General features: G+C 44.6%; 1 long non-coding RNA gene across 2 annotated transcripts; it reads right to left on the bottom strand.

The window, feature by feature from the left end:
• Window positions 1-608: 608 nt before the first annotated feature.
• LOC120396105 lies at window positions 609-8010 on the bottom strand. Of its 2 annotated transcripts, XR_005592985.1 has the most exons (4): window positions 7888-8001; window positions 7415-7507; window positions 1373-1509; window positions 609-1189 (listed from the first exon to the last, which is right to left on the bottom strand). It is a non-coding gene; the product is annotated as an uncharacterized LOC120396105 (long non-coding RNA). The 2 variants fall into 2 exon arrangements; XR_005592984.1 differs by lacking the exon at window positions 7415-7507 and having other exon boundaries at window positions 7888-8010.
• Window positions 8011-10695: the final 2685 nt, after the last annotated feature.

Below are 10695 nucleotides of genomic sequence, written 5' to 3'. Positions count from 1 at the left end.
CTCTCCCAAGTTCCACCCATAAACCGCACTCTGCCCATCTGAGACACCAAAACAAGACATTGCCTGTAGTACAGCATACTGAGGTTGAAAATCTGATCAGCTCACATTAATCTGAACTCCTGAAGGTTCATTCCCCTTGGGTAAGGTTCAGATTCAACCATGAGTAGAACTCAATTAAGGCAGAAGCATGTGAGACACCCGGCATCACGGGATGACTTCAGAATGCAAGCATCCATTTAAAAAAATCACTTCTAGCACTGCTGGTTGCAAAGAAACGGTTGAAAATGTGAATTGCATGTAAACTGAGGCAGCCATGCAGACAGCCTTCATTCAGGGTGGAACAGCACCTGCTAGAGCCAAGGGGGAAGCCAGCAGGCCACACATTTGTTGCCCAAGTTTGAATCAAACTTTAAAAAGGCTTGTGAGGAAAGGAGGAGTGTATGGGATCTGTGCTTATTTCATCCAAAGTGTTTCCCCCCCATCCCTCCCTTATGTTCTCTTCTCTATATAGAAAACATTAAAAAGCACTTTAGGATCCTCAAGCCACTCAGGCACTGGACTGGCTGAATGGTTTCCAATCCTATAATTTTGTACACGCAGAGGGCCTCATGCAGCAGAGCTTTTACTGCTCTGTAAATGGTTCCATTTTAACTCCCTTACTCTTCCATTTTACGGTTACAACTGCACTTGAAAACAGTCTTAATTATACTTCAGTAGAAACTTTCTAGTTCCCTCCACACACACTTGCCAGTCTTTGAAATTAGTGTATAACTGTGCCCCAAGGTTCTCTCTATTCGCCTGGTGTAGAAGAGCTCATCTTCACTTCTCATTCGCAGCTTAGATGAAGAGGGCATGTTGCTGCAGCCCTTAGTTCCACTGGATCAAATGCGCCCCTGTGCAAAAGGGTTTATGTGAGACTGAAGTGGTGCCATGGGCCTGGTGCTGGGCCTCTACACAGAGGTGAATTTCACCCAAAAAGCACTCACAGAACTGAATGATACCCACTTTGAAGTGCACCAGTAGAAGCGCTGGCTGATTATATTTAGAGGTGATAGATGCAAACATAGCGTGTGGCGCTCCAGTGCGTAGCTTTCGCCTGGGGAAAGACCATGTCACGATGCTGAAAAGCGGGGATGGAGTTTCGAAGTGGGTCATACTGTGCTTGCTCTGCTGTGTGCTGAACCATTCACTAGATAATGGAGAAACAAATGGAAACATCAGCATCAGGATCCGAAGGCCAAGAGACCAAGCTAGAAGCATAAAGCAGCAGAGGTCTCAGTAGTGAAATAATGTCTTTTATTATCCAATTAACCTAATAAACTAACATCTAAGGAGAGAATTCAAGCATACAGTTACCTTGTATTTTACTTACCAAGACCAAATCCTGCAGTCCATTATCAGAACTTCCTTTCTGTGGGACTGATGATGAGATTGCGAAGCGAAGCTCTCAAATGTATGTCCTTCATCTCCCTTAAGATCTTCTCTCCTGTGATATTTTGTCTTCCTTACCTAGAGCATTATAGGATCAGATTCCTCAGTGGGTTTCCTTTGTTATTAAACACTCTCAGAGGGCTACAGCAGAACCCACATTAAGATATGATCCATGTCCCAAAGAGTTTGTGTTCTATGACAAGTATAGGCTGGGGGTGGGGTGGAGGGGTGAGGGAGCCTTGATACATCAGTTGCTTTTCATTCATACGTAACCCCAGCAGTGTCTTGAGCAATATACAGTTGGGTTTTCACAGTGCACAAAATCTGTATTTTCGGAGTGAAATGGCACTACATCCTTCCCCCACCCACCACCCAAATAACAAAGTTTACAGAGAATGTAACACAGTTTTTGAACAACCCATACTGGTTTAATTCAGGGAACCATACAGGAGCTTGTTTTGTGCCAGGCACAAGAAGGAAATATATGTGCGTTCACACTCGGCAAGTGACTGAAAGGGCTGAGAAATGTCCCTGAGATCTGGACAAACAAATGCGATGACTAACTGTGATGACCACTCTTGTTGCCAACACGTCAGGGATTGAACCATGCACCTCTAGAGCTACACCAGCCTGAACTAAGCTCTGTAGACTGGGACTGTAACACTTCATATACTTCCTGGATGGACACAGACAGGTCTCTGTAACACACACTCAGCAGGGGGTTACATAGTGATCCCTCTGTGGTGGGTCACTTCTTCGGAGAAGATTGAAAGCTGCTTTTTGGTAGACACAGCACATTAAAACTCTCTCTCTGACAGCCCACGCTAGGTATGGCCTCTCCTGTACATGCAGTGAGTCTTAGGGTATGTCTACACTGCTATAAAACCCCTGCTGTCGGCTCAGATCAGCTGACTTGGGCTGCGGGACTATAAAATTGCAGTGTACACATTTGGACCTGAGCCTGAACGTCTACACTGCAAATTTATAGTCCCACAGCCTGAGCCCCAATCAGCTGACACAGGCCAGTCGCGGGTGTTTTACTGTTGTGTAGACTTACCCTTGGTGAAAAGCAGAGAGGATTTATTTAAAGAGACAGATGTAACACAGCACAGGTAAAGTAAACCGTGACTACTTTTAACAGGTTTGAGCATACGTTTTAACTGCATTACTAAAAAGGCAGTCAGCTGCTTTTGGTGGTGGTAGCCTCAATCTCCATGGATTCACACCCACAGTAGTATTCTCTATATCCTACACAATGTCGTGACAATGGCAAAGACCCTCAGAAAAAGTCCTTTCTTCTGATACTGAATGAGGAACCTTATTAAAATAAGGAAAATCAGATTATCTCTAAATGACCCTCTGAGTAAAATCCTGGCCCCATTGAAAGTCAACAGCAAAACTCCTGTTAAATTTAATAAAGCCAGGATTTCACCCTCTTTCCATCTTTTTTTCTCTAGAACGTCTCCCAGTTCATTCCAGTCTGGCTAGTCCAACCAATTTAAAGAAGCAGTACACCTGTTCCCCACACAGCAGCAGAGGACCTTCTATATTTCACAGCACACCCACGGCATTGGGGCGTGGCAGAAGGTATCTATTAACAGACCGGAGAATCTGTAGTAATCACAGTGCAATACCAGACAGGTCAGCAGGAAGGCAATAATGTCAACGTTCTGGTCTGTTCTCATATCTGCCTTGTGCAATGCACAAGGATCCCTGTGCAACTAGTTACAGACAGCTTAAGAGGTGAGTCTATAACTTCTTTTTTCTCTGAGTCTTTTTTATGGGGCAATACAAAATCATTCATCGGTTGCTGGATCAGGAAGAAGCACCCATATATAGCAAAGTGTGCCAAGTAATGCTTCCCGGGGGGGGAAATATCTAGCATGTCTGATTCTTCCCTTTCTGACAACTGTGTTGTCCCTCTGCCTCTGCTCTTGCTTGTGGCGCTCTCAGGGAGAAGACTTGGTAGGACTTCTTAATGGACCAGAACATGAGGAGAAATAATTTCAAACATTCAAGGAGGAAAAGGAGGGAATGGATACATTTATAAATGATAGTCTCTGGCATACAGACACTTTTGTTAGCAGCCTCAGCAGAGAAACTAAGGAACTAATGGGTATGGAGAGTGAGCAGTTCTCTTACTCCAAAGCATGGACAAGCTTCTGTTTCCACTGCCCTATGCAATGCCTGTTCTACCGCTAAACTCACAACTGGTGGAGGCTGTGGAGCCAAATCCACCTTTTACAAGCTGTGATGGGGATGTAAAAATCCCACACTGAGCAACAAGAGGCTAAGGAACCGCTGTGGGCTCAGCCAGCCTCGCCCTGCCACATCTATGGCTGGAGCTAAAAGGCAGAAGAACAAGCTCATTTCGGAGCAGACCAGAGAGGAGAGGAGACCTGCTACCAGCAGCTTCAGGGAGATGAGCTGAGAGAAGGCACAATCTCTCCCAAAACAGCTGCCCCAAAGCCCCTCCTTGCGGGAAGGGAGGACCTGCTGTGGAGACAGCCTGAGAGGGAAGCATTGCTCTCTCATATGAACTCTGGACTGGACTGATCCCCTTTATTTTTGTTTGGACTACCCCAGCAGGGGAAAGCCTTGGGCTGAGCTGGCCCAGGAAGCCGGGCCACACCCCAGGAGGAGGCAGTTGTCTTCACGCTGCCTTACACCAGATGACGACTTTGGGACAATTGCAGGGAGGTGGTAGGAAATGGCCTAGGGAGAGCAGCCTGAAGCCTCCTTGGCTGTCAGAACACTGATAGCCCTGAAAGGTCCCTGGGTCAGAGCCTGGTAGAACAGGAGGGCCCGGGCTCCCCTACCAACAACCCCCTACATGTTACTGGCCTAAGCACTAGGCGGCGCTCCCCTACCAACCAACCCCAAGTGAGGGCCATCACACAAGCAGAAAAGTTCACTTGCTTTTAAACAAAAAATTCCAGATGTTGCCTTAGCTGCGTAGACAGTGTTCTGTATTTAGCACCTTCTCCTCTTTGCAAAACTGGAACTGATTTGGGGGCATTAGCTGGAACTCAGCTGTGTCTGGAAGCTCAGCAGTCAAGCTTGAGTTAATTCTACACTCAAGCTATGTCTATGCTGCTGCAGGGTGAGGGTGGGATTTTCAGCCCATGTATATGTACCCACGTGAGCTGTGTTCTGGCGAGCTTGCCAAAAATAGCAGTGAGGATATAGCATTATAGGCATCAGCGTGGGCTGCACAAGTGAGTACATCAAAGGGAGGTCAAGCGGGCTTGTGCAGCCCATGCTGATGCCTGCAATGCTGCATCTTCACTACTACTTTTAGAGCGCTAGCTAGAGTACATATACACAGGCAAACCGCACCCCAGCGGCAGTGAAAGTGTACCCTAGGAGAGTGGAGAGCAAAGCGAAGATACAGCAGTTATACACTGAGATTGGAGAGTGGATGAAGACTTAGCAAAAGCATGTAGGTTTCTATGGGGATTAGATGAGGGAAATTTTTCTGTCCTGATTGCAAGAGAAATCTAGCAAACCCTTCTGATAAAACAGTGACTTCAAGATTTTTTTTCCCGTGACCCCTAGCTCTCCCCCCGCCCCGGGCCAACTTTTTTCCACTGAATTGAAAACAACGGGGTTTCATGTGTGTAAATCAGGGCAGAATGGTGGACCTGAGTGTTTTCCACAAAACAAGTATCTTCTAAATAACAGAAGATTCCTCTGCTCCACAGCCATGCGTGAGGTGGTATACTTTGCAAGCCTCCCCTTTAGGCATTAAGGTAAACCTTTCACAATGCAATGGTACAATGTTGATCACGTGTAGCAAGGTACTTCATGTATTTCTCCAGGGAAGAAGATAGGAAGGAGCGCCTCAAAATGGAACTTGGAGGGATCGTCAAGACACACACGGTCTGTTTTTTTCCCCCTGTTGCGTTGCACTGGTCATTTACAGCCATCAAAGTGAGAGTAAAGCCTACCTTTGCGCTCACTTCACCTAGGTGAAATTGACCACACAAGGTGCGGGGTAGTGGAGAATCAAGTCTACAAAGACAAATCTTGCTCTTGCTTAGACCCCTTGCCAGCCCACCAAAGTCATTGGGATTAGAAGTGAGTGAAGCCAGTGAGGATTCACAGATGTAAAAGAGAACAACATCTGGCCAATAGAGCCATGAGGCAACTACATTTATGCCTGTTACCATGTGCTTACTGTAAGTGTAACCCACGCCTGCTTGGTGTGGCACTACCTAGACCAGGTAGAGATTGTTGAACCTGCTACAGCCTTGGCTAAGAGAGAGGTGTCTTTTAGCTCATGCAGCAAGCTCCAGAGGTTCAAGGTTTGCTGCTGTTGCCAACTGGGGTCTGTCGGTGCTACATAAGCAGGAGATCAAATGTTGACTTAACAATGAATGGCCCCATTACTGGCCATATTGCAAACACCTTATCACATTAGTTACTAACATAACTTTACATCCCTCTGTGAGAAGCATTACAGCCAGCATATGCTGATGCTTGCTTTTCTTCTGCCTCCTTAAATAGCTAGATGCTAAATTGTATGTAATGATAGATATGAGTGGCCAAATTTTGATTACAGTTACACAGAATTTGGCCCATAGTCAAGAAACAATCCTTCATAAATAGACACGGTCTGTATGTCCCTTCCTTTCTTCTTTCTAGTTAGTGACTATGTGTATCTGTGGGTCTGCCTGCCTTTGAGTTCATCTCTTACAAGTGTCACCTTCCCAAATCCCCCATTCTTTAGTAAGCCGGGTGCCTGCTGGCATGAGATGCTTAACGGGCAAATGTGTTGTGCAAGATATGTTGTTTATCATGTCAGTCATTATTGCATTTGAATTTACTGAGGTTTTCGGATGGATCTGTTCGAGATTAATGAGCTATTTGTTCTCAGTCAAGCAGCAATGAGAAATGCTCTCTTGACTCTAATGAGTTGTATGGATGAATCAGGTTTTGACCTTTCGTTTTCAGCTTTTTTTTTCCCCTGAGAAGTGATGGATTGTTGACGGCTTGAGATTTTTTGTTGCTTTGGCCAAGCATGTAGTAAAATTAACACTTGTTGCCTCGGATCTGGGCATTAGGCACTGTGTATTGTTTCAAGCGTGGCTTTCATATCTACATCTTTATTTTTAATGCAGAGGAAGCCAAGATAAGTGATTTAACTTTGACCTATCACTGTAGTAATTAATTTGAGCAACGTTTCTTAAGAAGTCTAGCCTTCCCTGAAGCATGCACATAACTTCCATTAGCATTCATTGGAGTTATGTGTGTATACAAAGACATAAACTTCTAAGTATCTACTAATCAGGTAACAAATGATCCAATATTTCCTATGTTTGTTGTCTGTGCTTTGATTTGACACATTCACAATGTTTTGTACGTTTGCATGAGCAACATTTTGTTAAAGAACTATAGCATTTTTAGGAAACAACTCAAGTCTGATTACAAGGCTGCTATTTAACAGTTACGTCCACAACATAATGGCAGCAACCTGATTCAATAGCTTACTCAAAGTGCCTCATATGTGTCTGTCTCTCTCTAGTCTACTTCCTTTAAAATGTCAGCAGACTCCATAAGGCCTATAGCCAAAAGTCACTTCCTGACAAAATTAAACTAGTTTGGAAGAAGAAGTAGGAGACTACCTGGTTTTCCCAGCCAGTTTGTCCAAAAAGGACTGCTTGGTCTTAGCAGCAAGTTCACCAGGCAAGCAGATATGCCTGGCTGTGCTGATGAAGCAATACCGGCAATGCTCATGCTAGTACTCTCCATATCATTTCAGCAAATAGGACAGTGCTTAATTACATCAGGTTGACTTTCAGTGGGAACTGGGTTATTTTCAAAGCATAACATAGAAAGATAGAGAAAAATATAAAATTCTCTTGCTGCCAGATTCCAATGTAACTGTATTTCTTAGAATTCAGAACCCTAACACAAGAACCCCAAAACAGAGAGAGACGAAGCAGGCTTCTTCCTAAAAGAGAGGAACAGCTCAACCCACCTGGCTCTAGGATGGCTTTCTGCAGACTATCTGAAACATAGATCACATGCTTTCCTGCAGAGCCCCGTAGCCTGCAAGCAGGATCAGGCAACCCTTTAGGATTTAAAATGACAGCTTGTAATTTTTACACAATTCTTAACACACCACAGGTTCCTAACTCTCTTGGGCCTCTTCAAGAAATCCCAGCCCTTATTCAGAGTTTGAATTTTTCAATTGTTCCATATTTATCCCACAATAAATATGTATCAAAAGTTAAAGTGATGCCCTAGGATTTTTAAAAAATGGGTAGGCACATGATTGCATGCCTGCTTCATGCATCCAGGAATTGGGGTACTATGTGCAAAAATGACTGGTGCTGCATATCTCTGTTTGCAGTTATCCAATAGTACCCTCTGAAATTTCACCTGAAACTACCTCACTAGGAGCCCCCAACTCACTACAGCCCTCTCCCCTGCTTTCCCTCTTCCCCCTACCTTCTATCTGCACTTTAAGTGGTTTCTCCTGTGCAGCCGTTAACAATCCCAGGGATCTGAAAGCTGAGTGAACGATCCGCAGCAACCAATGGGAGTAGGGCACCTAACTGCTTTTGACCCGTTGGACAATAAAAGGAGGATACGTATCAATAATAACTAGCCAGCATGCACATTCTAGAACACATTTTATGTCACTGAAGCTGTGGAACCTCGTTAGGGACATTAGCTGTAGAGCTGGTATTTTGTAACAAAGTAGGCATACAGGGGAAATTAGTTTTACATTCGTCTGATATGGTGGGCTTCAGTTCAACCACACAAAGGTGAACCACAGATTCAAAAATGTTTATTCATATGCTGAATACATCCGTCTTTCCTCCTGTGCATTTTTTTTCTCCTTGTCTTTACTAGTCTAGCACTTGTAACTACAGCAATAAATGTTGGCTAGTCCTGGCAGGCCACGACAGCCTGAAGGCTTAAATGTAAACAAGGCAGAGCTGATTACTTTTCCCCTTGGGGGCTACCCTTTGCCCTGTGGGCGTTTCTTTTAAAAATAGCTTCCCTCTGCCTGATACCACTGTTATCACAGATACAATTCCCAACTTGACTGGCTGGATCTCAAATGAATCCTCTGTGTTCAAGAGCAGCATGCTGCATACACTGGTTTCTGTTGTGTTCAGGCAAGCTCTTCCTATAGGCCATGTAGCAAGATTTGTATGGCTATTTTTTTTGCTCAGTTTCTTTAACAAACTGATAGACTAGTAATCTAGTTTCTCTGCCCCACTGAGGTGGCATTAACAAGATGGTGGTATCTAGTTTTTACATGCATTTATCCAGTAGAAAAAAACTAGCAATTAATGCTGGCGTTGCCAACCCTCCAGGATTGTCCTGGAGTCTCCAGGAATTAAAATGTAATCTTTAATTAAAGGTAATGTCATGTGATGAAACCTCCAGGAATTCATCCAACCAAAGTTGGCAACCCTAATTAAAGCATATGATGGCAATAGGTTTCTGTCACTCATTCATATAACCCTGGGAAAGTCATTTAACTCCCCCCTGCCTCAGTCTGAGCCTTTTGTAAAATGGGAATCCATATGTATGTATGAATCCATATGTATGTATGAAACTGTTGAGAGTCTTTGGGTTAAGATTAGAAGCGAGAGCAACAAGGGTGATGTTGTGGTGGGCGTGTGCTAGAGACCACTGGACCAGGAGGATGAGGTAGACAAGGCTTTCTTCGGACAATTAACTGAAGTTTCCAGAACACAGGCCCTGGTTCTAATGGGGGCCTTCAATCACCCTAATATCTTCTGGGAGAGCAATACAGCAGTGCACAGACAATCCAGGAAGTGTTTGGAGAGTGTTGGGGACAACTTCCTGGTGCAACTACTGGAGGAACCAATGAGGGGCCATTCTCCTCTTGACCTGCTGCTTACAAAGAGGGAAGAATTGGTAAGGGAAGTAGAAGTGAGTGGGAACCTGGGCAGCAGTGACAATGAAATGGTTGAGTTCAGGATCCTCACAAAAGAAAGAAAGAAGAGTGGCAAAATACAGATCCTGGTCTTCAGAAAAGCAAACTTTGTCTCCCTTAGGGAACTGATGGGATGGATCCCCTGGAAGGCTAATATCAGAGGGAAAGGAGTCTAGGAAAGCTGGCTGTATTTTAAAGAAGCCTTATTGAGGGAGCAGGAACAAACCATTCCAATGTGCAGAAACTGGCAGGCAACCAGTTTGGCTTAACAGTGACATCTTCTGTGAGCTTAAACACAAAAAGGAAGCTTACAAGAAGTGGAACCTTGGACAGATGACTAGGAGGAGTATAAAAATATTGCTCTAGCATGCAGAGGTGTAACCAGGAAGGCCAAAACACAACTGGAGTTGCAGCTAGCAAGGCATATGAAGGGTAACAAGAAGGGTTTCTACAGGTACGTTAGCAACAAGAAAAAGGTCAGGGAAAGTGGGGGACCCTTAATGAATGGGGGAGGCAACCTAGGGACAGATGATGTGGAAAAAGCTGAAGAACTCAATGGTTTTTTTGCTTCGGTCTTCACAGACAAGGTCAGCTCCCATACTGCTGTCCTGGGCAACACAGTATGGGGAGGAGGTGAGCAGTGGTGAAAAAAGAGGTAAAGGACTATTTAGAAAAGCTGGACATACATAAGTATGCCAGATCTAATGAATCCGAGGGTGCTGAGGGAATTGGCTGATGTGATTGCAGAGCCATTGGCCATTATCTTTGAAAACTCGTGGCGATCGGGGGAGGTCCAGATGATTGGAAAAAGGCAAATATAGTGCCCATCTTTAAAAAAGGGAAGAAGGAGAACCCGGGGAACTACAAACCAGTCAGCCTCACCCAGTCCCTGGAAAAATCATGGAGCAGGTCCTCAAGGAATCCATTTTGAAGCACTTGGAGGAGAGGCAGGTGAACAGTCAACATGGATTGAACCAAGGTCAAGTCATGCCTGACCAACCTGATTGCCTTCTATCATGAGATAACTAGCTCTGATGATATGGGGAAAGTCATGGATGTGATATATCTTGACTTCAGCAAAGCTTTTGATACAGTTTCCCACAGTATTCTTGTCAGCAAGTTAAAGTATGGATTGGATGAACGGACTATGAGGTGGATAGAAAGCTATCTAGATTGTTGGGCTCAACGGGTAGTGAGCAACGGCTCAATGTCTAGTTGGCAGCCGGTATCAAGCAGAGGACCCCAGGGGTCAGTCCTGGGACTGGTTTTGTTCAACATCTTTATTAATGATCTGGATTATGGGATGGACTGCACCCTCAGCAAGTTCATAGATGACACTA

Source organism: Mauremys reevesii, linkage group 1, assembly GCF_016161935.1.
Source record: "Mauremys reevesii isolate NIE-2019 linkage group 1, ASM1616193v1, whole genome shotgun sequence".
Classification (NCBI taxonomy): domain Eukaryota; kingdom Metazoa; phylum Chordata; order Testudines; family Geoemydidae; genus Mauremys; species Mauremys reevesii.
The sequence above is the reverse complement of the archived record's forward strand: the minus strand, read 5'-3'. Positions and strand labels throughout refer to the sequence as shown.